General features: G+C 40.4%; 1 protein-coding gene across 2 annotated transcripts in view; it reads left to right on the forward strand.

The window, feature by feature from the left end:
* Window positions 1-24,293, forward strand: part of ANO10 (anoctamin 10) — a 123,495-nt gene that overhangs the window by 95,223 nt on the left and 3,979 nt on the right. The gene's annotated exons all lie outside the window — the stretch shown is intronic.

The raw sequence follows: 24,293 nt of genomic DNA on the forward strand, positions 1-24,293 counted from the left end.
AAGAACAACATTTTCTGTAGATTGACTCGGTAAGTAAATGGAAGGAAATTCTGACCATTGGCAGTCTAATGTTAATCACTAACCTCCTGTGAAAAGCTTTCTCCTATTTCGGTCTGTTGGCTGGTCCTAGAGCAATCGCAGCTTTCTGTTAAGTCTACAAAGAAGCATTTGGCAGAAGTTGGGGCAGCCCGTTTTCCTACTTTAGTGCCATAAACCACATTTTGTCACCTCACAATTGCTAGGATCTCATTGACAAGGTTGTGAGCCACTCCTTTTTGCTTTGTTAGTGCAAACTGAGTTTTGAGTCTTTTCCTTGAGGAAAATCTCTGTTCTGATTTCCTGGGTCTAGGAGGATCGCCCCCTGAAGCCATTCTGCAGTCCCTGTTCTGTTTGAATGGAACATTTCACACACACCTCCTGTCCCCATGGTAACTCATTCCTAGTGACTGGGAGTGAGATCTCGGTGGACAGTTATTTAAAGAATAATTATTTGCATGTTGTAGTAAGTAATAGGTTGTTCTTCAAGATGTATGGCCGATGTTCATCTTAGCCTGCACTCTAATTCTTTGCCTCAACAGAGTTTTGTATCTTACTGATTCCTTATTGATAAAGAAATGGGGAGCTGGTTGTTCCTTCTCCAGTTGGGACTTCAGGACAGCCAGACCACAATGATCATGGGTGTCAAGTGTATCAACAGCAAAATCCATGTGACGATATACCTTAGAGCCAGTTAAAGTAAAATAATGTTTCTTTTAGCATTTATTTTGTAGTTAAACAAGGGGCAAATGGGTTAGCCCAGTGTTCTAGATCTGTATGTTGATCTGCAGCCACACTGTTCCCTTTATCTGACAAAAGCAGTCCCTGGCTATGAAATAAATGTGATTTGTGGGGATTGTTTGCTATAAAAATGGTCTCCTCCCCTTCCTGCCCTGTGGTCAAATTTTATACCTGCTTTTTTTCTTACTCTGACCATTGTGCTTTGTTCTGAAAGGGTTTTTGTCTTCATTCGTTTTGGTGTGCAGACTCTTCTGATCTTTTTAGTTATGCATTTCTTTGTTTTACTTACCTTAATGTTTATAACCTTCATGGGAGAGACATTGTTAGGCTGTAACGCAGTGAGTTTCATGAACCTGATTTAATAAAGGTACTCTTTGCCTTGTTGCAGTTCACCCTGAACTCTAATCAGCTGTTAGGCATTTTGAAGTCCCTGTACAGTGAATATTTTGAAAACATCCATTTATTTGCCGCTATGAGTGTTCCACAGCTCTACACACAGTGACAATGGAATTAATCCAGGAAAAGAAACAAGCTGAAAAAAGTCATTTAAGTACCCATGCCAGCCTTGTTCCACTAGGCAGTTTGTTTACATTGATTTTATTAGGACACAAACAAAGAACCAAGGAAGAAAAGAATCTATTCTGAACTGTGCTGTTCGCTCATCACAATATTCAGTATTTGAACAAAATCTCCCAGCCTCTCAACCAGATGAAATTACATTTAATTTACCCTTATTATACACAGATTTTGCTTATAGCACTCAAAATACTCAGTTCTTGAAGGCCTCCATTTCAATGAGAACAGAATGTGCTGGTTTGGAAAGAAAGCCTGGTGCAAACAAAGTCAAATGCTGAAACCTGAAATTGAAAGTTGAGGGAGGTGGAGGAGTGACAGGAAAGGTAGTTGCACATGGCACACTCATAAGGTGTTCCTTTGTTTGATTTTTAATTTCGCTGTGAGACCAAAATCAAGCAATTTCATTGTCTTCAAAGTAGAAAAAATGACGAGTAATTCCTGCCTCTGTCATCATGTTGAAATGGATGTTAGCTGTGAACTCTCTCATTTGTATTTGAAGTACATCTTTATTTTCCTAATACACTAACTCCTGTGCTCGTATGCACGTCCTTATATACCTGCATGTGCATATGGGTCTGTAGATAACCGTATGTCCTTTACAACTGTTTTTTGCTCATACTGAATCAGCTTGTCAGTGACAATTTTGATAGTAATTGTGTTACTGAATCATTCTGTAGCTGCTTTATTTAACTTACTTATTATTCCAGGGGTTTTAAGTATTAATTTTTTTCCCTCTGGGTATATGTACAGCTTATGGCCCTGATACTGGACATGCTTATGTGGAAATACATATTTTATCTGTATGAGCTATTCCACCTCTTGTAAAGCAACTTTCACTTTCATGTGTCTTTTTGAGATAGATGTTCTGCAGTTTGATTAGAAAGGCTAGGCTGGTCATGAGAAATTTTTAGATATATTAAACACTGGAATATTGGAGTAGCGTCCGGTTTAATTTCACTGACGGGGAATAAAGAATGCAGATTTAAGAAGGTCAGGCCAGTGATTCTTTTACAGCTGAGTGGAAACCGCAATTTCTGAAGGCTGGATTGATGAATGAATCCTCTGTGGTTGTGCTTTGTAACTACTCAACTAAAAAAAAGAAAAGATTGCAGTAACATTATGAATCCTAAGCAATGTGAGATAATATAATGTTATTTTCCAAACATGGCTCAATTAAAATAAGAAAGGCATCATTGCACAAATGCGATGAGCTTGACATTTATATTGCTTTGAGAAGCTACACGCTGCTGGTTAAACTTTGTGCACTTTTATACACTCGAGATACTAGCTACCTTGGCTATTGGACAACATTTCTGTACTGTCTAAGGACAGCCCTAATGCCTGCTGTATCCACACATACAGATACTTGCCCTAAATCGTTGAAGTCAGTGAATAGGTATAGAAGTTAAGAGCCCTGTGCATATGAGGAAGAAAAAAATATTTTAACAGATAAAACTCCTAAAGCTAATTGCAAGTATTTGTATAGTACTAGTATTTTGCTGTTGTAGCTAACTGAAATATCTACACTGAATATTATATAGACATACTGGGAGAATTAATTTTAGATATGCTAGTCTCCCCTGCTTCTTGAACAAAGCAGAAAAAGAGCCTCCTCTGGAAGAACCTAACTTTGAGTTACGAGCAATCTATGAAGGAGCCTACCCCTCTCTGTTAACTGTACCTGGAGCATCTCAGGACAAGTCTCCCTTAAGGTAAAGTGTGAATTCATGGATAAACACCAGTGGAGAACTTGGTCCATTACATAAATCCTCCTTTAAAATGAAAGCCAAAATAAAATGACCAAGTAAGGGACAAAATTAGATATGCCATAATTTCCTTGAGGGTAAATAATGGGGCCTGTCACCACAAGACTGAGCTTCAGAAAATGTGGGTATTGTCCCTATCAAAGATCCTGCTTGTAGTGTCTATTTGTGTCTCTTATTAAGCTTTATTTAAACAATATGGCTTGACTGAAATGGATGACTGGAATGTCTTTTAAAGTGGTAGTCTTCATTTTCACCAATACTTTATCTAATTATAGATACATATAAAAATATAGATACATATAAAAAAATCTATGGATAAAAATAGAGCATAGGGTGGTTTTGCTTGCTATCCTGTTTGTTTTATAAATATCTGAGATCAGTTTAAAGAACGCTAGGACTAAAATTATTTGTATCTGTTTGTTTGTTTATGCCTAAGCATCTTCCTGTTTTCACTTTTAGGTTTGTTTCCTCCATTATGATAATCACCCTCTTACGCAGAGGGGAAGTATACGATTGAATTTCCTGCAGAGTATTACACCAGACTGATGTAGTTCACCCATGCAAAAAAAACCCAAACCAAACCAAAATAGAGGTACACTGTTGTCAGAGAACAGCATTGCTAACAGTTTCTGTTCTAATCTTAAGAACTGTTGCACCTGTGGCAGGTATAAAATTAGTAATTGGAAATTTGACTTCAAATTGACTGAATCCCTTGAAATGAACACACTAGAAGAGCAGCCTTTGTTTCCAAGGCAACAATCAGCCGTCTTCCTAAGGACACAAAAGGTGTTTAAATGACAAAGCTGGCTTCAGAGAACATCTTACTAAATTTAAATCTTACATTCATTCAGAATATCTGCAACTACCGAACTTTCATATTGTGGAGTACAGCTCTCAAAACATCTTTACTCAGTCATGAGAACAACTCACTCCTACAAAATATATTCCCTCCCCAACACCATATTCTAAATATGTTACAGTTCATACTGCATTTCCAGTTTCTCACTGTAACTATTATAGGAGACAAGTAATGATATCTATAGCTAAGATTATCTAATACTTTCTGTTATATTAAACTACAATATTAGAATGACAGCAAAAATCAGGCTCTGGAAGGACATGGTAAAAAAAATAATCAGGTATTTTGGCAGATCTAATCACTGTTAGATCTAATGAAGAGCTCTTAGCCCCCCAGGAAGACGTGATCATGATGATGACTTACTAATGCCTGATCATGGTTTTATGAGATGTTCTTTATACATCAAATGTGACTTTTTTCAGGATACTTTTTATGGATGCTCATGGAGAGCTTTTCAATTACTTGTGTGGCAACATGAAAGAAGAAACAATGATTTTTGAGGGAGAAGCATGCTAGCAAGGAAACAATGATGGCAAAGTGGTGAGAAGAGTTAGCTTTCCATGTCAGAGTGGAGCAAGTGGATGAGGAGTAGGTTATAAAACTTCTGAAAGTCAGAAATTAGTTTCATGCAAAGGACCAGTAAGCCAAAGAGGATGATAATAAAGTCGAAGGGACAAATTGGATTGTTTTAATGGTGACATTTATGGTGGTTGGGTTTTTTCACTGGAAGAGAGGGAGGGATGAATGCAGGCATAATAAAGACTCAGAAGAGTTTCAACCTATGTGGAGATGGAGGAATTTGGTGTTGGGACAGGTTTCACATTTGCGAATGATTCTTTGCTTTATAGTTACACGTCTTATTTCATGAACGTGCAGATTAAAAATTCTTAACGCATTTTGGAGATTTGTCTAACTTGTTTGTGAAGAGTAGGTTTGGAAAATAATGATCTTGAGGCAGTACTATTGGGGAGAAGCGATTTACTGAATAATGTAAGTACTTCTGCAAATCCTTGGAGGCAGAGTTCTCAAATTACAGTTTCTAATTCCATGGAAATACGTTAACTTGAAATTGTAACCTATTTAATTCTCTTTATAAGGAAAAGATTGGTTTGTTTTGGAGGTTTATTAATCAGCAGATAGACTTCTCTGAGAGCTGTCATTGTAATGGTTTTGAAAGCCTCAATTGTTTTCTAAAATATAGGTATTAAAACCTGTGTAGCTCTCCCGTTGAGTCTAAATGTTGAAATGTACAAATCTGTTTCACTTCATTACTTTTTACAAGAGTCAAGAAGCACAAAAGTCTTCAGCTGGAATAATCAGCCCAGCTCCATTAGATTTGAGAGCCTCCTACTCTCAAGAGATTTAGCCCAGAGGGTTTTGTTGGTTTGGGGTTGGTTTTTTTTTTGTGATGTTTGATGCTTAAAATGCCTAATGTTTTGAAAGACCTTCTAAAACTTAAACAGCATTAATTATCAATACCAAAATGGGGACTGAAGGTTTGTTAATGATACAGTGATGTAAAGTGGGACTAAAGTGAGAAGTAGTAAATTGAAGGGAACTTGCCAAACCACAGTTCTGCTCCTTGTGCTCTGGATCGTTATTCAAGGATTCAGTGTAGTTTTTATCCCCCCCAGTATTCCGAACTCAGTCTGTGATAAGTTAGATGATGTTCAGTGAGTAAGCTTGCTAAATTTATTTTTATTTTCAGTGTTTAGTGGCAAGGTGAATACTTCTTCTCTGCTTAGAACCTAACTGCTGTTCCTTCATTTATATGCTGTTTGTAATTCAGGATACACAGTTCCTCCATACACAGTGTAGAGCACAATCTGTACTTAAGCAGTGTTAATTCAGAATTGTCTCATTTGCAAATAAATGCTAGTTCTACATAAGTCTTGGATCTTCAAAATTGTAATTACAGTCACTACTTTTTGTTTCTCTGTTGCCTGCTTAATGTATTCTGAGTTGTGAAGATGGTAGGGATTTTGCAGAAATAATGTATGATAATGTAATCAAAAGCCAAAAGTGGGATTTTCAGAAATGGTGATGGATTAAGTGTCTAATTTCCACTGTCTATCAGTACAAATTATGTGTGGCCTGTAGACATTTTTGAAAAGTTCGCCCTTCATTCATTTCGGTTGCCAAATACAAAATGGAATCAATGCTGTTTATAATCTTTAACCCCAAGTAACTTTTATCAGACTGGCTAAGACTAATTTTCAGGTGTACATCCTCCGTAACCATCTATGCAATCCAGGTGTTACTCGTAACTGCAAACAACTGGAAAGCTATTGAGTTAATACAGCAAGTGGGGTACGGTGGCTTGAGCGTTGCTAGACTGCGGAGAACTTGCAGTGGTCTCAGAAGAGGCAACGCGTGTTTCTGCTTTCCTGAAACTAGCTGCCTAGCTCTTTCATGCTGTTGTCATTCATAAATGCATTTGCGCTATAAATCTTGTTTTGTGACAAGTTTCTTCTGTTTTGTGTGTTGTGTGGTGCGATTGTTTGCAATATAAGGAAATCAGTAAACAAAATACTAAATTACTTTTATCCTGGGAGGTGAGATTCCGTACTAATTTAGATTTTGATGAAGCAGCTAGATGTTTAATATACTGTTCTGAAATGTTATCTGTAAGACACCCATGTTCATTGAGCTGTCTGGTGCTCATCAGATGCTGCATTTGATGGAAAAAAAAAAAAAGTGGTTTGGTACATAGAAGTAGGAAGATGCATAATTATTTATTGAGGTATGTCATCACTTAAATTTCCTGTAAATTCAAAATAACATGAAATGCATAAAAAAAAGGACTGTAACGCTCACTTATGTGGCAGTGTTTCTGCTGTCTGTTTATATACTATATGTAATTTTTTTATCTTTTTATGCTTTTCCATGTTTCTGAAATTCCAAAGTTGTATAGTAAAAAGGCTTACAGTCGCTTCCAAATATAAATAAGCTTAAAAATAAATCCTGCAAAACTGCAATGATCCATTTAATAAAATACCCATTTTTGCAAACGCCCTGAAAGGAGTGGGTGAAAATAGTGTGACACATCATGTGGGCTTAATCTGTTTCACATAAATTTGCTGTGAAAGCTCTAGTTCAATATAGATAATGTGCAATCTGTTCTAAACATCCAGTTGTACAATAAGGGTAATTTGTGGGAGACAGTTATGGATCTCAAGAGCCCTTTCATCATTCGGAGTATTGAATTAATCTCCTCCTAAATGCTCATTCAGAAAGTGCCAGAAGACTGCTCTGTTTGGTTGCCATGGCAGATATTATTCTCCTGGCTCCTTGCAGAGCTAAATTTCTATAAACTGTGAGTGTTTTCAAGTTTATCAAAGCAGTAAGCTGTAGTTACTCTGATTTTTTTCGTCGTCATTGTTGTTGACGGTTTCCTTCTGTCATATGCTCACATTAATTTTATTCTTTAAAAAATGTTCTGAAATTTCTTTACCTGCTTGCTCTCTCAAATAGAACAATAACTTTCATTCAGAGACAAAAAAGGGCAGAAAAAGTGCTTTGCATATGGAGTCTTACAGTCTTTCTTAAATAAAACTAAAAAAGAAACCAGAAAATTCAGTACCTGTATGCTGAGAGACTAGTGAAAATGGCAGAACTGTCCGAAAAATGCAGGCTGTAAGCAGGGAAAGGAATGAAAATACTTTTCTCAAGCCTGGATGGGGGCAGATGCCGTGAAAGAGATTGGACTGATTTCTTATGCCATAAACTTCTACATTTGCATGTTCTTGTGTTACACACAATCTTCTTAGGAGTAGCAGAACTAATGAAGCCCCATTTCCTCAGGATTTATGTTCTGCCTTTGCTGACCCTATATACAGCTGTGCGCACGTCCTGATTAAACACCTAGCAGCCACTTGCTGGATGGTAGAAGGAACTGAGTTGCAACTGTGTTTTCAATGGTAGGATGTTGGTCTGGATCTCCCTTCGTAGCAAGCTACTGATGTTCATAAAACAGAGGGGCACTTGGTGTCCTTGAGACCTCTGCAGATGGATAACTTTTGTTGAAATTGGCTGGTAACTGGAAAGTTACTTTCTGATCCCTTCCTCCGTGGCCCCTGCCCTTTAGACATCTGATTCAGGTGGTCTTGAAGAGACAGACTGTCACTGTGAAAGTTGCAGGTTTTAGGAGACGGTTGTTGGCCACCACTGAAGTTCAGAGCCTAACTTGAACTTTAAAGAATTATTATTTAATAATTGTTCTGTAGTACTACATCCTCTCAATTCAAGATGTGGGGTTATGTTTGTTGTTTGCTTGTCCAGATGTCTATAACAATGTGGATGCACATGTGTTCTGAACACTTGAGCTTGAGATTTTTCTTTTATTTTGATGTTTTGGTTACTTGAGGTAATTATACTCAGTATAAGCCTATCACTAGGGAGACTAACTGGATAACAAGTCATCAGAGTTTGCAATGAGGTACTTTCCTGCAATTACCCAGGTACGCGCATCCGCGTTCAAATTACAGCCTTGACCTGGCAAAAGATGCTGTGGTCCTGACATCTGAAAATAACCCCCTTGTTTGCCACGGTATTACCGAGCTCTTCCCTTTCAGAGACATCCAGGAGCAAAGCTGTTCTTGGCGGTCCTGTGGTAGCTGTGCAGCTGAAAGACTCTCAAATCTAACTCCTAATCAACTGTGAATATGTGGGAGGATACTGCTTTGAATCGGTGACAACGTGAATGATCGTATGGACAGGCATTGAAGGGAGAAAAGGAAGCTGCCCATTAATAATTGGAGTTGTCAGAAGTGTTTTGTCGCTATGCAAATTTACCATTTACCTACTTCCAAGTCCTTTTTAGTCTAGCGGGAGGGGACGGGGCACATAAATCTCTCGGGTACTGGATAAGCAAAAAAGTATTCATGCTGTATTTTGTTATGAATATGCATCCACAGCATGAAGCTGCCTAAGGATAGCATGTGTTAGTCTTCCTGGAAGGTGACATTTGGTGCGTGTAAAAAATTTGGAAATATTAAGAATAAACCTGAGGGGAAGGCAAATAGAGAACTGAGAAACTCAGAGTAGGATGATACATCATAAAGCACTTGAAATGGATGTATAAAATACATTCATTACCGTTGCATTTTCTCTTTAAATCAGATTTGTTTCTAGCACAAGATTGAGGAAAATGCCATTCTGGACAGAACCCACCTGTAGTTCACACTGACAGCAGGTCAGTCCTGGACCGTCTCATTGAAACAACAGCTGAACTATGAAGTGATTGAACTGTGAAGTGATTAAACAAAGCAAAATGAATATAAGAAGGTTAGTCACACCAACATGAGGGTTTTTTTCAATAAGTAAGCAAAATAGAGGGCACAATTAAGTGGAGCTAATAAGGCCTGATGTGTTCATGAATGATGCTCGAGGGTTTTTTTTAACCTGAACGTCTGTAAGAGTCAACATATGAGCATTGCCTGTTCCTTCTCATTCTCCTGTGGTGCCTCATAAACACAGCATTTTGGCTGCATTTGAAGTCTCATACGCTTCTACGGAAAGGCAGCAAGACTTGACATTTGGGAAAAGCAAGAGGTTTTGTGTTGAAGGAAAGATGGTTAGGGTCAAAGAGCATGTCAGTCTTAAATTTGTATGCAGCATCCTTTTCAGTTAGCATGGGGAATATTTTAGATTCTTGTTGCCTGGTGTGTAGTTAATTCATTACATGCTGTGCTGTAAAAACTGCAAGAAATGTGTATTTCCCAGGCTGAAAGTAACCATTTTTTATTGTTCATACAGAGGACTGGATGGTGCACGTTTAACAGATTATAAAGTACTAAAATGTATTCTGAGATAATTTAGAAAGTAGGAAACAGTGGAGTTCCCTTAACCTTCTCTTCCTGAAATAAGTATTAAACTGAAGTGTCTGGCGTATATTTTTGTCAACTCAAGATAGTATTCTGCTAGGAACTTCTTGAAATCATGGAGCTTATACTGTAACTTTCTGTAGACAGGCATATACTTCACTGCATATGTATCAGACTTGGTATTGCTGTGTTATGGCAGCAATATTATGTTGATGCTCTGTGTTTATTGAATAAGAGACTGAAGTCTCCCATATTCAGAGGGAATTTTCACAAAACCCAAGTTCTTTTATGTGCATGGGAAGCATCACACCGTTATATAAATAGCTATATGCTTAAACAAAGGAGTAAGGTTTCCTGTATGTACTCTCAGCATTGGTTCTCTCTGACGTGCAGTTACATGAATTACAAGTAACATGGCACGCAGCGATAGGTAGCTTATATGCGAAAGAGAACACTGTTTAGAGCAGGTCTGTTGGTGAGATAATGTCTTTTTGCTCCTGAGAAACAGGCTGTCAGGAGGTTTCAATGGTACTGGTAGGCTCTGCATACCAAAGTATGCTTTTTAAGATGCCAGCTCATACAAAACAGATTAGAGAAGCCAGGAAGAAAATACCTGGCAAAAGAACTAAATTCAGACAGATACTTTTTTAAACCTTTGTTGTATTTTAAAGTTGTAGTAAAATAAATAAAAATTAAATTGAAAAGCGGGACTAGAAACAAATAGAAGATTTTGTAAAGACCATGTACTATAATAGTACCTTTTTTTATTATTTTCTATTGACAGCAAGTAAAACTTCAGAAATAATTTCAGAGCTTTACGCTCCTCTGTAGTTTGCAAGGTTATTCACCCGGTAACTGGTGTAATGTGCTCTGCTTATGGTTATGTATCCTGTGAAAAGGATTGAAAAGAGAAAGATTTGCTTTCCTTAGAAACATTTGGAGAATCTAAAGTTTAGGAGTTTAGTTGCCCTGTTTGGTTTTTTTCTTCTCATTTACAAGCTTTGTTGCCTCTTTTTGGGGGGGGGAGGGATTTGGCAGGGGGTGTGCTTTCGTTCTTGAATCTTTGTTAGGGCTGCATAGCCAATCCATGATTCTTTTTTGTCTGATTCCTTTCTTTTCTTAGGAGAATCTTTTTTTGCTTTTTATCTGCTTCCTCAGATGATGATAACATCATTCATATTCCAGCATACTAATTTTTTTTCTACTGCCTCAATTTTTGTTTCACCTGGAAGATCTAGTTGGAGTGTGTGTGGAGAAGCAAGCAGTACCTGGTAGGTCATTTCTGCAGGGGCGCTGCCTTGGGCCCAGAGCTGTACTTCCTACCTTGCTATCTTGGAGCAAGGATAACATCATTCATATTCCAGCATACTAATTTTTTTCTACTGCCTCAGAAGGTAGCTGTACTTCCTACCTTGCTATCTTGGAGCAAGGCTGTCCAGAGCAATATATACTGCACATTGCAATTGAAGAGTCTGCTGCAGCTCTATATCCTTTCCTTGGTCCCTCAGAGCAGAAGAGGAAACACTTAAAACATATCCTGTTTGGGTGGAAATTCTTACCCGGTCAGACACTGACATTTTGGTAGAATGTTGGCTTATTCTGGAAGAAGATGACAAGCCAGAAAGGAACATCTCCCAGATAAAACTCCAGAATTAATCAATGGGGCAGTTGAGCAGAAAGGATGGAGAGGTGCAGAGAGTAATTATAGGAGCAGAAATCCATTTTCAGTGTTCACATGCTCATGCTTCCTTCTTGGCAGAAAGGATGGAGAGGTGCAGAGAGTAATTATCTCCATTTAGGGGGGAAAAAACCCAAACCCCAAAACCCCAGAAAAAAGCCACAAAAGACATTCAAGATCACAAAGCAAGGGTTTTTACTTTCAGAGATTAAACCCACTTTTTGATACTGGACCAAGTGCTTTCTTTAGAGATTTTACATAAGAACAGAGGCCGGTTACATTTGATACCCAGGTAAACGGAGATAATACGAAAACCATTTCTAAAAAAGCTAGGCAAAAATGCGGTGGTATTTTGAGTGATCTTGCTCTAATGATGTCCAAATTGGTGGATCAAAGTTTTAGGGATGTGACCAATCATAGTTACTTCCAAGATGTGTTAGGAGGAGTTCAAATTTCAATGCAAAGAAAATATTTTAAAGGTTTAGCAGACATGCACGTGCATGCTGACTCCATAGCTTTTGGTAGGAAAGAACTGGGAAGAAGTTGCAGGATTTTAAAAGTCTTCATAACTATTTTGGTAATTCTCACATAGGAGATGGTACATCTGCCAGAATGGCTCACCAAACCCAGGTTTTTAAGATTCAGGTCAGACACTGAGATAAGAGAACTGTGTGTGGTAGGTAACTATTGCAGTGTTTATATAGTTGTAGCACTTAGAGGGGTTGTGCACATTAGGACTTCAGTTGCCTTGGCTCTCTATAAAAATGCACAAGTGTTAAGTTCCTGCCCCAGAGGTCTTTTTGGACATTTGTGGTATATATACAGGTCGCTGTCTGCTTGGCCACGTCGGTTCCAAAAGCTTTGTACAATTCTGCCTGTGAGCTGCTTTCGGTTACCTAGGAAGGAGAAAGAAGAGTTGAAACACTAGGGCAGCAACACAGCCCTAGCTGTTTAAAGTCAATTTTGCCTGCTACTGGAAGAGCAGGGCTGCCTGAAACAAAACAGGATTGCTGGATATTTGTTGAAGAGAAGCTCTGTGTTGGTGCCCTCTTTGCTTGAATAGTTGGAAATAAATTGAAGAACTATGGAAGTCTGTTTCCCTGAAACAATGGGGTTTCTTATCAGCATCTTCTTAGGCTGATGGATTTTTTTCAAAAGGTAAGAGATCTACTATATATATACAAAGGAGTCATAAATTTGCTAAACAGAGAAGTTTCTTGTGATTCTTGGTTCTTCCTGTTTCTGACTTGGGAGATGCTATCAAATTAATCAGTCAGTCTGTCTCTTGAAAAAGGCTTGGTCATCTCTGGGGAGACGGAAAGGTCTGTTCTTACCACGTTTTAGCTAACATTTGGTAACTAGTGGTGAGGTAAAATCTTAATGAAAATGAAAGACAGAAGTGCTGTTGAGCAAACCCAGAATTTAGCTGGTCTGCCAAGTTGAGAAACTCTGCCTAAATTAGGCTCACATGCCGTAAGACGACACCTTTCTTCTGCAGGTGGGACACACCCGGAGTTTCCCTTACTTGTTTTTAACTTGGTGATGTTGAAATGATCGGACCAAACCATTCCAGTTACTTCTTCTCTGGGAGGGATCAGTCCTCTTGTTTCCATAAGAAGTGTATGGACGCCAAAACCGAACAGCCTCACATTAATATTGTTGATAGTGCCTCTTTAAATACAGGCTTTCTACTAACGTTGCTCATTTCCGTGAAACTAGCATTGTTCAAATCTTCTTTATTTGTTCTGCTGTGTGTGCATGCGTTTTCTTTATATTTTTAATATATGTATAGATGCCAGAGAGGGAGAATGAGAATCCGCGTGTGTGGGTGCTGTTGAGTTCCTTTTGTAGATGCACTCTTAGGCTGGCTTATTGTAAACCTCAGCCTACAATTCCATTTCATTTTACTTTCCCTTTGATGTATTTCCTTACATCACTAATAATTACCGTTATTTCCTATTAATATGGAAAATGATACACTCTCTTTTTACTATGTGGGAGGTATTTGCTTTAGATTATTGAAGAAATCTTTCACTACAGTTGTAAATTATTATTATTTTAGAAAAGGATGTAACTGACTGCCGTGGGGTTTGCAGTTCTGTTGGTTGTGTAAGAATATATGGAATTTTCACTCTTTGCTTTCCGATTGTTTCCAGTGCCAAGAAGGAAGCATGAGCATGTGAGCACTGAAAATGGATTTCTGCAACTTGTTAATATTTTGTAATTATTTGTCCTGTTCTGGCTTGCGTATTTGATTTGCCCTGAAGGATCCGTGGAAGTGTGTGTTCACCTTCCATCTTATACCAGCACATAAATTTACAGTGAATTCACTAGGTGACTCACTGGATAATATTAACTCACTTTACTGATGCAAAATCATATGATGTCTTAAACATTTATTTATGGCCCTTTGACAGCACTTACTGGCATGTTTTTTAAAATCTGGTTTGTTTGACAAATGTAACAACCTATTTTATAAAGGTCTTACTATAAAATTTATAAGACAACATATATTTTCTGACAAATGGTAATGTACAGTGTTTCTATAGCAATAGGACAGAGTTTTAATGTGCTACAGCTAATGTGTTGAAGAGAAGTTATTTTAGATATTTGTGGTTGCATGCTAGATAATGTATTTATTGTTGTGATAGATGAAAATTGAGAAATAGAACTGTAATGGTACCGGTAACCCAGGGTACCCAGTAAAAACACTTTGCAATGTGTAAGGAACATTTCAAAGCAGAGCCTTGAGGTCCGATAGAATTAGTGTGGCAATTGAACACGAATCCCAATAGCTAATCCCTCGGTGCGTGCTGAAGCTGGCACCATTAGCTCTAATTTCCGTTGAAGCAAAAGAAGAAGGTCAGGCTAGAACGGAGGCTGGGCTGAAGCAGTATCTCTCTGTTCAACACATTTATTTCTAGGCTTGGGTTTGTCGCCAGGCTTTATCCGGCCCCTCGGAACAGAGCAAAGTGGGGCTGTGCGAGCGGTACTCGCTTCTTCCCTTCCTTCCCACCGCTCCTGAAAAGCGGAGCAGGATGACGGGAGTGGGAGGAAGAGTGCGGCTCTCCCCCCCACCGGGGAGCTGCCAGACCCAGGGCCAGTCCTCTGGGCAGTTTTTCTGCCAGCAAGTTTGACCCTTACTGACCAGTGGATATGTAGATGCAGAAGGGAGCAATTTCTCGGTTTGAAGAAATTGGAAGTAAAAAAATCGAAGGGAGAGGGTGCAGCTAGGACAGCAGACCACAGGACAGGGAATCGGCAAGGGATAAATAAGGAAAGGGAGTAAAATGCTTTAATAACAAAAGCAAAAATACTTGACAGAAATGCGAAAGCAGAAAAAATGAGGAGTGTTACCAAAGCATATGAAAGTTGACTTATTCTGTGCATGGAAAGGCCCCATAGACACAAGGTTCATATTGAAAAAGTAAAAGAATCATTTCAGTATGGTCACCCTTTTTTTTTGTTAAGAAGGTAACAGTTTGAATACGAAGTTCTAAACCTAAAAATTACAGTGTTATTAAAATAAATTCTTACAAATTTATGTGTGTTATATAATACAAGTAATCTGCTTATGCCTTTATGTATGGTTTTGCACAGAAATTACGTTAACAGGGAGAGACTGGGATTATTGGGTTGGCAAAATGGAAATTTCCAAAAGTAGTGTGCGAAGCTGGGTTCTTTGTTTCTTAGCTGGAATCCAATTTAGAATAGTTAACTCATTTCCTGTACATTTTGTTGTCCTGTACATTTTGTTGTCATTACTGATTTTTGGAAACTGAGAAGGGCTCTGTATGGATCCACAAATTAACAGATTTGGAGAGAAATGTGGGCCTGGGTGGTTATTTGGGCAAGCTGGGCTGGGGCTGGGGTTAGGCATGTCTTTGTGTCGGCTGGCAGAGCAGAGGGTGGACGGGGCACCAGGGCTTCAGGTGCTTAGGCATCGGGCTTTGTGTGCCGGGGTTCCCGTGATGGCCAAATTTGTGGCCAGAAAGCAATGGCATTATGGAGTATTTTTTTGTCGTCTTCTGAGGGTTGGGCGTAATTCATTTTGAGAGACCATCTTGGCTTTTCGCACAGTCTATTTGTTCCCTGCTGTTGCACAGACAAGGAGATGTGTTCACGCCCTTGATGTTTCCTCTGTTCATGTCATAGAATGCTTTGGGTTGGAAGGGACCCCTAGAGGTCATCTTAGCCCAACCCCCTGCAGTGAGCAGGGGCATCTTTAACCAGATCAGGTTGCTCAGAGCCCCGTCCAACCTGATCTTGAGTGTTTCCAGGGATGGGCCCTCCACCACCTATCTGGGCAACCTGTTCCAGTGTTTCACCACCCTCATTGTAAAGAATTTCTTCCTTATATCCAGTCTAAACCTACCCTGTTTTAGTTCAGGCTGAACAACCCCAACTGTCCTCCTAGGAGAGGTGCTCCAGCCCTTGGATCATTTTAGTAGACCTCCTCTGGACCTGCTCCAACAGTTCCATGTCCTTCCTGTGCTAGAGGGCTCCAGAGCTGGATGCAGTACTACTACTTGTGGCATTAAATAGTTTAAAGCAGTCTTTTGCCTTTTGTACAGTAGAATTTGTTAAAGGATGTTGGCAAAAACTGTGTGGGTTTTAGCATGTGTAATAACTGGAATAGATGTTGCGTGGTCTCCTCAAGGCTAAACCTCTACTGCTGCGTGGGTTTATGCACTCGAGGGAGGCTTGTGTCTATAACCCAGCAGGTCCCTTCCAGTCTTCAGCTGGAAAAATGGGAAGCACGGAGCTCGCATAGCTTTGCTCGTCTTGAAATCGTTAGACCGAAATCCGTATTCTCTCAGCCGCTGTAGGGAGCTGTGCATTTCTGACATCATGCGAGCGCTTCATCATTGGAGCAGATGCGTGAGGAGGAAGAGCTGTTGGCCATCTCGCTGCCGTGCCTTTGAGTCCCTCGCCACTTGGTTGGTTTGGTTTTTTTTCAGACCCTGGTTTCGCCGTTTCTCAGCTGTGCCTCCTGAATCTTGAGGCGGGGTGAGCTTAAGGAGTAAATGGGCATATACCAAGCAACCGGGTTCTTAGCCAGGCGGTTACTGCCTGGTGTAAGGCTAACTCAGCTGTGTCTGCTGTTACGCTTCCGTGTCCGGCATATCCATCAGTGAGGGGTTTGTGTCCAGAGGCCTAGTTAAGCTCTGCAAGTGCTGGGTTATTGCTCTTCCAAAGGGTAAGTGCCTGCTCAGGGGCATCCCGCACAGTGCAGAAAGTTGCTCAGCTTCAGAGAGGAGGAACGGTTTGTTCTACCCGTTTTCTCTTGATTGTAACTAGAAACTGCAAACTGGTAATTAACATTATCCAAAACTCCCAAGAAAATAAATTTTACCATAGCTCACCCTGGAACCATTAAAACACCGTTGACACGCTATTAACCCAGGGACAAACTGCACCCATAAACTGTAGTGAAGTCTGTCTGACCCAGGTCACAAAATTAAAGAAATGCATGACTGACAGGCGCAGATCTGGAAGGATTGCACAGTCCATCCCTCTGCCCTGAGACGCAGTCAAGGTCGTGTCACTTTGGATATTTTTGCATCATTGCTTTCATAGCTAGTCGATAGTTTCTGACTCCAAAATGTATTGACTGGCTGCGTACTGGATGAGGGGTAATTGCATAAGCTAAAGGGGAGAGCGTTTGCTGGGCTGGTCCGTCATCCTGTGCGTGCGGTTACAGGACGTGCTCTTTGCCAGGCACTCAGACATATTGTTTAATTCTGTGTATTCATCTTTCACTTTGCAACTATACGGTCAGATACGGTTATGCAAGAAGTGAATATTTAAAAGTATGAACTAAAATAAAAAGAAGCATTCTGAGGGCCAGAATACGCAAGCTATACTTTTGAAGAAAATACTATGATACTGTCTAATGTGGCTTCTACTATTATTTCCACATTTTTGTTCTATCTACTGAACTAAAATAAGGTTCAGCAAAGGGTGACTAATACAGTAAGAATATTGTAATGAGTATTAATTAATACTCTGCAATTTCAATCGGAGACAATAGTAGATCAGAAAAAAATCTTGGAAAAAAATCTGCTACAAATGGGGTTGCTTTGTCTGCTGTGCTGCTCACAGCACTGTTAGTCAGGCCCAATACTCCAAGGCACGTATTACGTGATTCTGCAAATTTTCCTGACTCTGCACTTACTAATTTTGCAAACTTACTATTTCATTAACACTAGCTTTCTTTACTTGGTATTCTGTCATGAACTAGGCATACAAGAAAGGAAAGAAGAGAATTATTTTTTTGCTGTTTGCTATTACCTGCTGTTTGTTATAGCAGATTCCCACCCTAGAGCTGCAGTCTCCAGGCAAACCTCTCGCCGCAATTCCTGTAGGAACAACAGTAAAAATCTCTCAGCCTGGAAAGGGACCTGGGAAGGTCTGTAGTCCACCTCCCTGCTCAAAGCAGGGTCAATGCCAAATTCAGACAAGGGTGCTCGGAGCTGTTTCCAGTCCAGTCTTGAAAACCTTCAAGGACAGAGACTGCAAAACCTCCCTGGACCCCTGCTGCAGTGCTTAGTTATCCTTGTAGCGATTTTTTTTTTTTTTTTTTTTGGCTTATTTCTTCATGACCACTTTGTTTCATGTTCTGTGCACTTCAGCCGAGAGCCTGGCTCTGCCTTCTTGCTAACCTTCCTGTAGATACTGGCAGGTGCCCCAGCCTTTTCTCCCAGAAGGTGTGCATCAACTCCCTGCCCATGTTGCGTCCCATGGCTAGGCTTGGTGAAGGCAATCGGTATCCTTCTCACACTGGAGGGACCAAAACTAGACACAGTGTTCCAGATGCAGCCTAGAGGTAAGGAGAATAATAGTTGCAGTGCTTGGTAACTTTTCAGTCCTCAGAAAGTTAAATTATTGTAATTGCTTACAGAGTCCTTCTCATGAGAGCTACAGAATTCAGCATTTGTTTCTTTATTATCTTCAGTTTAAAATTCTTCTCACTTCATTAAAAAAAAAAAAAATCTGCATTTTGGCTGTTTAATGCTTAGGTATGGCTTTTCTTTATAGAGAGTTGTTTTCACGGGTTTGCAGCATCGCAGGGCCATTGGTCTTGGCTCTGCTAAATAAACAAGTTACAGAATTCAGCATTTGTTTCTTTATTATCTTCAGTTTAAAATTCTTCTCACTTCATTAAAAAAAAAAAAAAATCTGCATTTTGGCTGTTTAATGCTTAGGTATGGCTTTTCTTTATAGAGAGTTGTTTTCACGGGTTTGCAGCATCGCAGGGCCATTGGTCTTGGCTCTGCTAAATAAACAAGTTGCGAAATTGTTCCTACGAGTCTTGAAGACCAAGTCTTCTATCATATTACTTAAGTAGGGGGGAAACTATATGCTGGAAATCAATAGCTTTCAAGAAGACTTAAGGGGTTGTACTGGGTGAGTTACTGAAAATAAGCATTCGGTGTTGTATTGTGGCTGTGTGGATTTATAAACAGGCATATACTACCATAGAAGGTGGTTATTGCTACTGTAAACAAGCATCAGGTATCTCCAGCTATGGCAACTAAGAGGTTGCTGAAAAACTGGTCAGAGTGAGAAATGAGGTTAAAAGTTACCCCAAACCTCAAGTCCTTAAGCTCCGTTCCCTGCAGAGAGTGTTGAATGCCACATGCGGAAACCCTGAGGGAGCGTTTATGGTTCTAGATCCGAAGTTACCTCAGCTTTCCACCATTATAATCAACGAGAACAAATTTCCATTAAGTAAGTTCTTACACTTTTGCACAGAATAAAGTATCAGATGCAGAAGCGGCTTACTGAGTTTTAAAGTAGGTGTTAATTTGCCTCTTCCATAACTGACCATAACAGTACCATAACTGACTGGTACTCGCAGATTAAGTTGATGCGGTTCTTGCAGTTGTCAGCAAGCAGCTCAGGGCCCAGGGAACTACTTTTGTTGTGACTGTACACCCTTAGGAAAGAGTAACTTTAGTATATGTCCAGAATTCTTTCATTTTATAATTAATTTGAGTAAGATACCATGTAACACTACGCTTTCTTTAAGCAGTAAACTGCCAATGAGCCATTCTACATGCAATAGAAGCAGAAGATGGAGTTGCTGATGAGAAGCATCTGCCTTTATCTCTTCTTATATTGAACTGTATGGCTATTCACATGTCTGTTCTTCCTGTGTATAAACATATGTGTACGTTGAGTATGCATATGGAAAAGCACCAAACCGGCGAGTCATTAACTCCTGGTTCCATGATTTTCACTTTTAAATGCTTTTTATTTTTTAAAATTTGTTTTCCTCAGGTTGTGGTTGAATTGCCAGTTGGTGTTCACACATGCACACACAGTGGTAAAATTAAGAGTAGATAGAGGCTGGCTTACCAAGACTGGGCGTAACTGGGAAATAACAGTGTTTAAGCATTTGACACAGAGCTCAGCAAGTGCAAAAGAAATCAACATTAGACAACCAGAAGCGAGGAAAGCAAAGACTGTTAGCCACCTGATAAAACATTGGCTGTCCTGTAGAAACCATGTAGGAAAGTTGAATGCATTTTGTTAGACTATGAGCCCGTGTGAAACGAGCGCAGGTAACAGCAGAGATGCTGGGTTATCTCTTGTCGTCCTCTTGTGCGGAAAGAAGGGCAGGGATGCGTTTGCAAGATAGGGTTTGTGAAAGGCAGCGCACGCTTCTCAGCCCGCAGGGGCAGAACGAAGCTCCACGCCGGGGCATCCAACGTCCTCGCTCGAAGCAGCCCCGCCGCGCCGAGCAAGGTGCGAAGCATCGCCTCATCCGTGGGCTCTGCGCTCAGGGTTTGGAAATGAAGGTGGGCCGCGGTTCTCCCCGCGCCGTGCAGAAGCGGCCTGGGTTTCCTGTGAGGCTGCGGCTTGAACAAAGCCCTAGCGCTGCTCGGGGCGAACCCCTCGGCAACTCAGCTGGTTTTGCTCCAGTCGAGGTCTGTGGCGTTACTGCGTATTCCTGCTCATTCGTCTTTGCAGCTATTCCTTTTACTTGCATATATTAAGTCGTACTGTCGGAGCACTAAATCACGAGCTCAGACTTCCATAGGCCCTCTAACTCGGGAGTTACCACAGTCAATACCCCGTGTACTAAAATTTGTGTTCCTGGTTGTGAACGCACAGAGGAGCCAGCCTGATTTCCAGGCTTGGTGTGCAACTGCATTTGTGGTGTGATCGGTTATGTTTTATTAAAGTGCTTTCGGAAAATTTAATGTTGAAATGTAGTGAAATCTAATTAATTGATAGAGCCTATTTGTAGACCGCACTGAAGAATTTTTTGCTGTTCCTACTGCAAGTACTGTCTAATTATATTACCTGTGCTTTACGAAGAAATTTAAACTTAATAAAATGGAAATAGCAAATCTATTGAATTACAGCAGATAAATATTTAGAGCAATTCCTAACAGTAGAATTTTAGAATAAACTACACTACAGCCCCACTACAGTAAACTAATATTATTTCAAACATACGCTTCACTGGCGTATCGCACGCACAGGCTGCTGTTGCTGAGCCTGCTGCCTAACGCAGGCGGAGACGCTGGCGCGGCCGCGCAGCGGGAGAGGGACGTGACCCCAAATGCTGTGCTGAGCCAGGCCTCGCTTGCTGGGGAGCAGGGGGCATGCACCAGCCGCCTGTTGTGCAGAAGAGAAGCGTAAACCTCTCGCTAGTAACTCTCAGCTGATAAGAGATGAAGAATGGTTTCTCCAGCCGGCTCGTTTCTGACCTGCGCCGCTGGTTGGTTTACAGAGGCTTTTAATATACCTCAGCTGAGCCTTGGTTTTCTTTGTCATTACATATCTGGTAGGTTTGAAAAGCAGACTGAGAAGTTTTCAATACTACTACTTCTATATTTTTAAAATACTACTTAGACAGAAATGTCTTTTTGAGGGAAGAGTAGTTAACTCAGTCCCACAGGTTGGTCGACGAGCCTGCGGGGGCCATCAGGGGAAAGGTGATCTTAAAATGTACCGTGTCGCTTCCCTTTCTCAGTATTGGGGAAAAAAATACACTCCCTTTCCCATATGTTGTCCTAGAGAATGTTTTCCCAGTATAAAGGAACATTTCCTTTCACAGTAAAAGAAAAAAATTAAAAATTCTCCAGCCTCAACTTGGCAAAGACTTTCACTGTCCAGCGGTGCCACGTGTTGCTTGCCGAAGTGATCGCTCTTCGGGGAGCCTGGTGCTGCCAGGTGCTGCAAAATATGTTTTGGTATTAGAAATTATTAAGAAGAAATGAAATATGCAGCTCTTGGGGTTCTCGCATTGCTGGTGATTCCTTTCCCGAAACAGGCGTTTGGACTGGGTCTGCCCAGGCTGCGCACGCCACGGCAGCACGGGAAGCTGGTTTCAGAGGTTTTCCTGGGAAGCTGGGAAATCTGTTTGTTTGTCATATATTTTAAATACACTGGCATAAGATTGCCAGCCTAAGAGAACACCAGCATAAGATTAACTCAGTTAAAATTAGGAGGGCCTTCAAAAATAAATGACAGTAGTCGTGCTTCTACAGAATTTCTGGACAGATTAGCATCCGGTCATCATTAATAGTCACGAGCTTGGGTTTTTTCCAGACTTTGGCAAACCCTGCAGAAATCCGAGAATAAAAATACCTTTCCAGTTTTCTATGTTCCTCATCAATCCCCGTATAATTAGAACAACGCTCAGAATTTAAGAAAATCACTCTAAAATAAGAGAATTACATTTGAGTTTGATGAATCACGAACGGAATCAAGTTGCTGTCTTCTGTGTCTTTTTAATGTTTTTACAATAGGGGTAGAAGTCGCTTTAATTAAGATGCTGTAGTTTTAAACAGACATTTATTTAAATAAGTGAATCAGGATGCAGAAGAGGAATCTGTATCCCAGCGGTTTGCTATGGCTTTTTTTTTTTTTTTGGTGCTGTTGCTCTGCAGAAGCACATAAATATTTGCATCGCAAACTGGTTTTACTTCCCTTATAGATGGCATGGAAATACAGATAAAAATGGTGAAGGAGAGTTATTGTAGGTGGGTTTTATCATGCAGACTCATGTTTTGGAATGGGTTCAGGCACAGACTAGCAGCAAAGGAAAGTTAGAAGGTGCCGTGTTGAAGCAATCCGACATCTTTGCGTTACGGGATAGAAATTGAATGAAAGCGTCCACTGTATTTTGCAGTTTCCTCCTTTCCAGGTTTATTTTTTTTATAGTATTATTAGGTATTTGTCTTCCTAATAGCTTGTATGTACTGGGCCATTTCTGTAAAGTCATGTAGAAGAGTAAAAGAAAGAACTTTTAACTCAGAAGCACGTGTCCGTCCACCACTGGGTGGATGATACGGAAACTACACAGCTGCTTAGGAGTTGGAAGCTGCATAAACTATTTTTTCATATGATCACTCGCATTTTTTCACATCCAGCCTTTTTCTTTCCTTGTCTGCCAAATTGCCTCGAAGGAAGCAGTGGTGCTGGACACCAGCCTATGGCCTCCTGCATTCCAGCGGTGCCGTGCATCTCCTTGCCTTTGCTCCTCACCCTGTCCTCTGGGCTGGTCCCCATCTAGTCTCCGTCTTCTGACTCTTGCCTCTCAGTCTTTTTCTTTGGGGCCTTAAGTCAATGGAATTATTTTTTTAGTGTATCAGGGTGGTTTCCAGCCTTCCAGACCTTGAAAGACCCTTAGCTGGTAACCCCAGGTGATGTGTGGCTCTTATTGCCTCTGCAAATTCTGTATTACGAAACATGCCCTTTAACAAGAAGCCTCAAAGAGTGGCTCTGGTTTCTCTTGCTCAGCGGATATTTTCGATGCCTGGAATTATTATTCTGGTTGAGCTCTCTCTGGTGACGTCCTAAGATAATGAAAACAAAACCGGTTAACAACAGCATTGGAAATAACACATACCACCGCAGCAGTGTGCTACCTCTTCCTTACATCACAGGATGTTTTTGTTCAATGCAGCCGCAAAAAAACAAATGGGCAGTGCAGAAATACTGAGTAACAGCTACAGCTTAACATTCGTGCAGTGGGAAGATGGGGCAGCACTGTGTCAGGAGTTCATCGAGCTTTTAAGATCCCTTAAAAACGTAAATATTTAAGGCTAAATGACTTGTATGATTTTTCTAGTACTTAAAGGGGGCCTATAGGAAAGACAGGGAAAATCTTTTTAGCAGGGCCAGCTGTGACAGGACAAGGGGTAATGGTTTTAAACTAAACCAGGGTAGGTTTAGACTGGATATAAGGAAGAAATTCTTTACAGTGAGGGTGGTGAAACACTGGAACAGGTTGCCCAGAGAGGTGGTGGAGGCCCCATCCCTGGAAACATTGAAGGCCAGGTTGGACGGGGCTCTGAGCAACCTGATCTAGTTAGCGGTGTCCCTGCTCCTGCGGGGGGGTTGGACTAGATGACCTCTAGGGGTCCCTTCCAACCCAAAACATTCTATGATTCTATGATTCTAAAAATAAAGAAAAAAAATCCTCAGCAGTATCAAAGACTTCACAGGGAACTAAAATTTTCTATCTGTAAAGAATTGTACCTTACAAAATGTGCACGCCACTCGGCCAGCAGGTAGATTCTCCCACTGACAAAGCAAATTGCATTCATGTCTTCAGAATGAACATCTGCTATAACAAGGAATAATTAGTAATTTATTTAATTTTTTATTCCCTTTGTGCCCGAGATTCTGATACCACGGTCCATCGTTGCGGTGAGCGTTTTGCTTCTCTGAAGTGATCTCAAAGAACTGTCTTGCATTTTAACACAGAAATAAGTAAATGAATCTGTGATTGAGAGAGAAGCACTCTTAATTCCAGCCTGGTATCGATGTCTTCCTAAATGGAAGAG

Source organism: Egretta garzetta, unplaced genomic scaffold (assembly GCF_000687185.1).
Source record: "Egretta garzetta isolate BGI_Z169 unplaced genomic scaffold, ASM68718v1 scaffold96, whole genome shotgun sequence".
Classification (NCBI taxonomy): domain Eukaryota; kingdom Metazoa; phylum Chordata; class Aves; order Pelecaniformes; family Ardeidae; genus Egretta; species Egretta garzetta.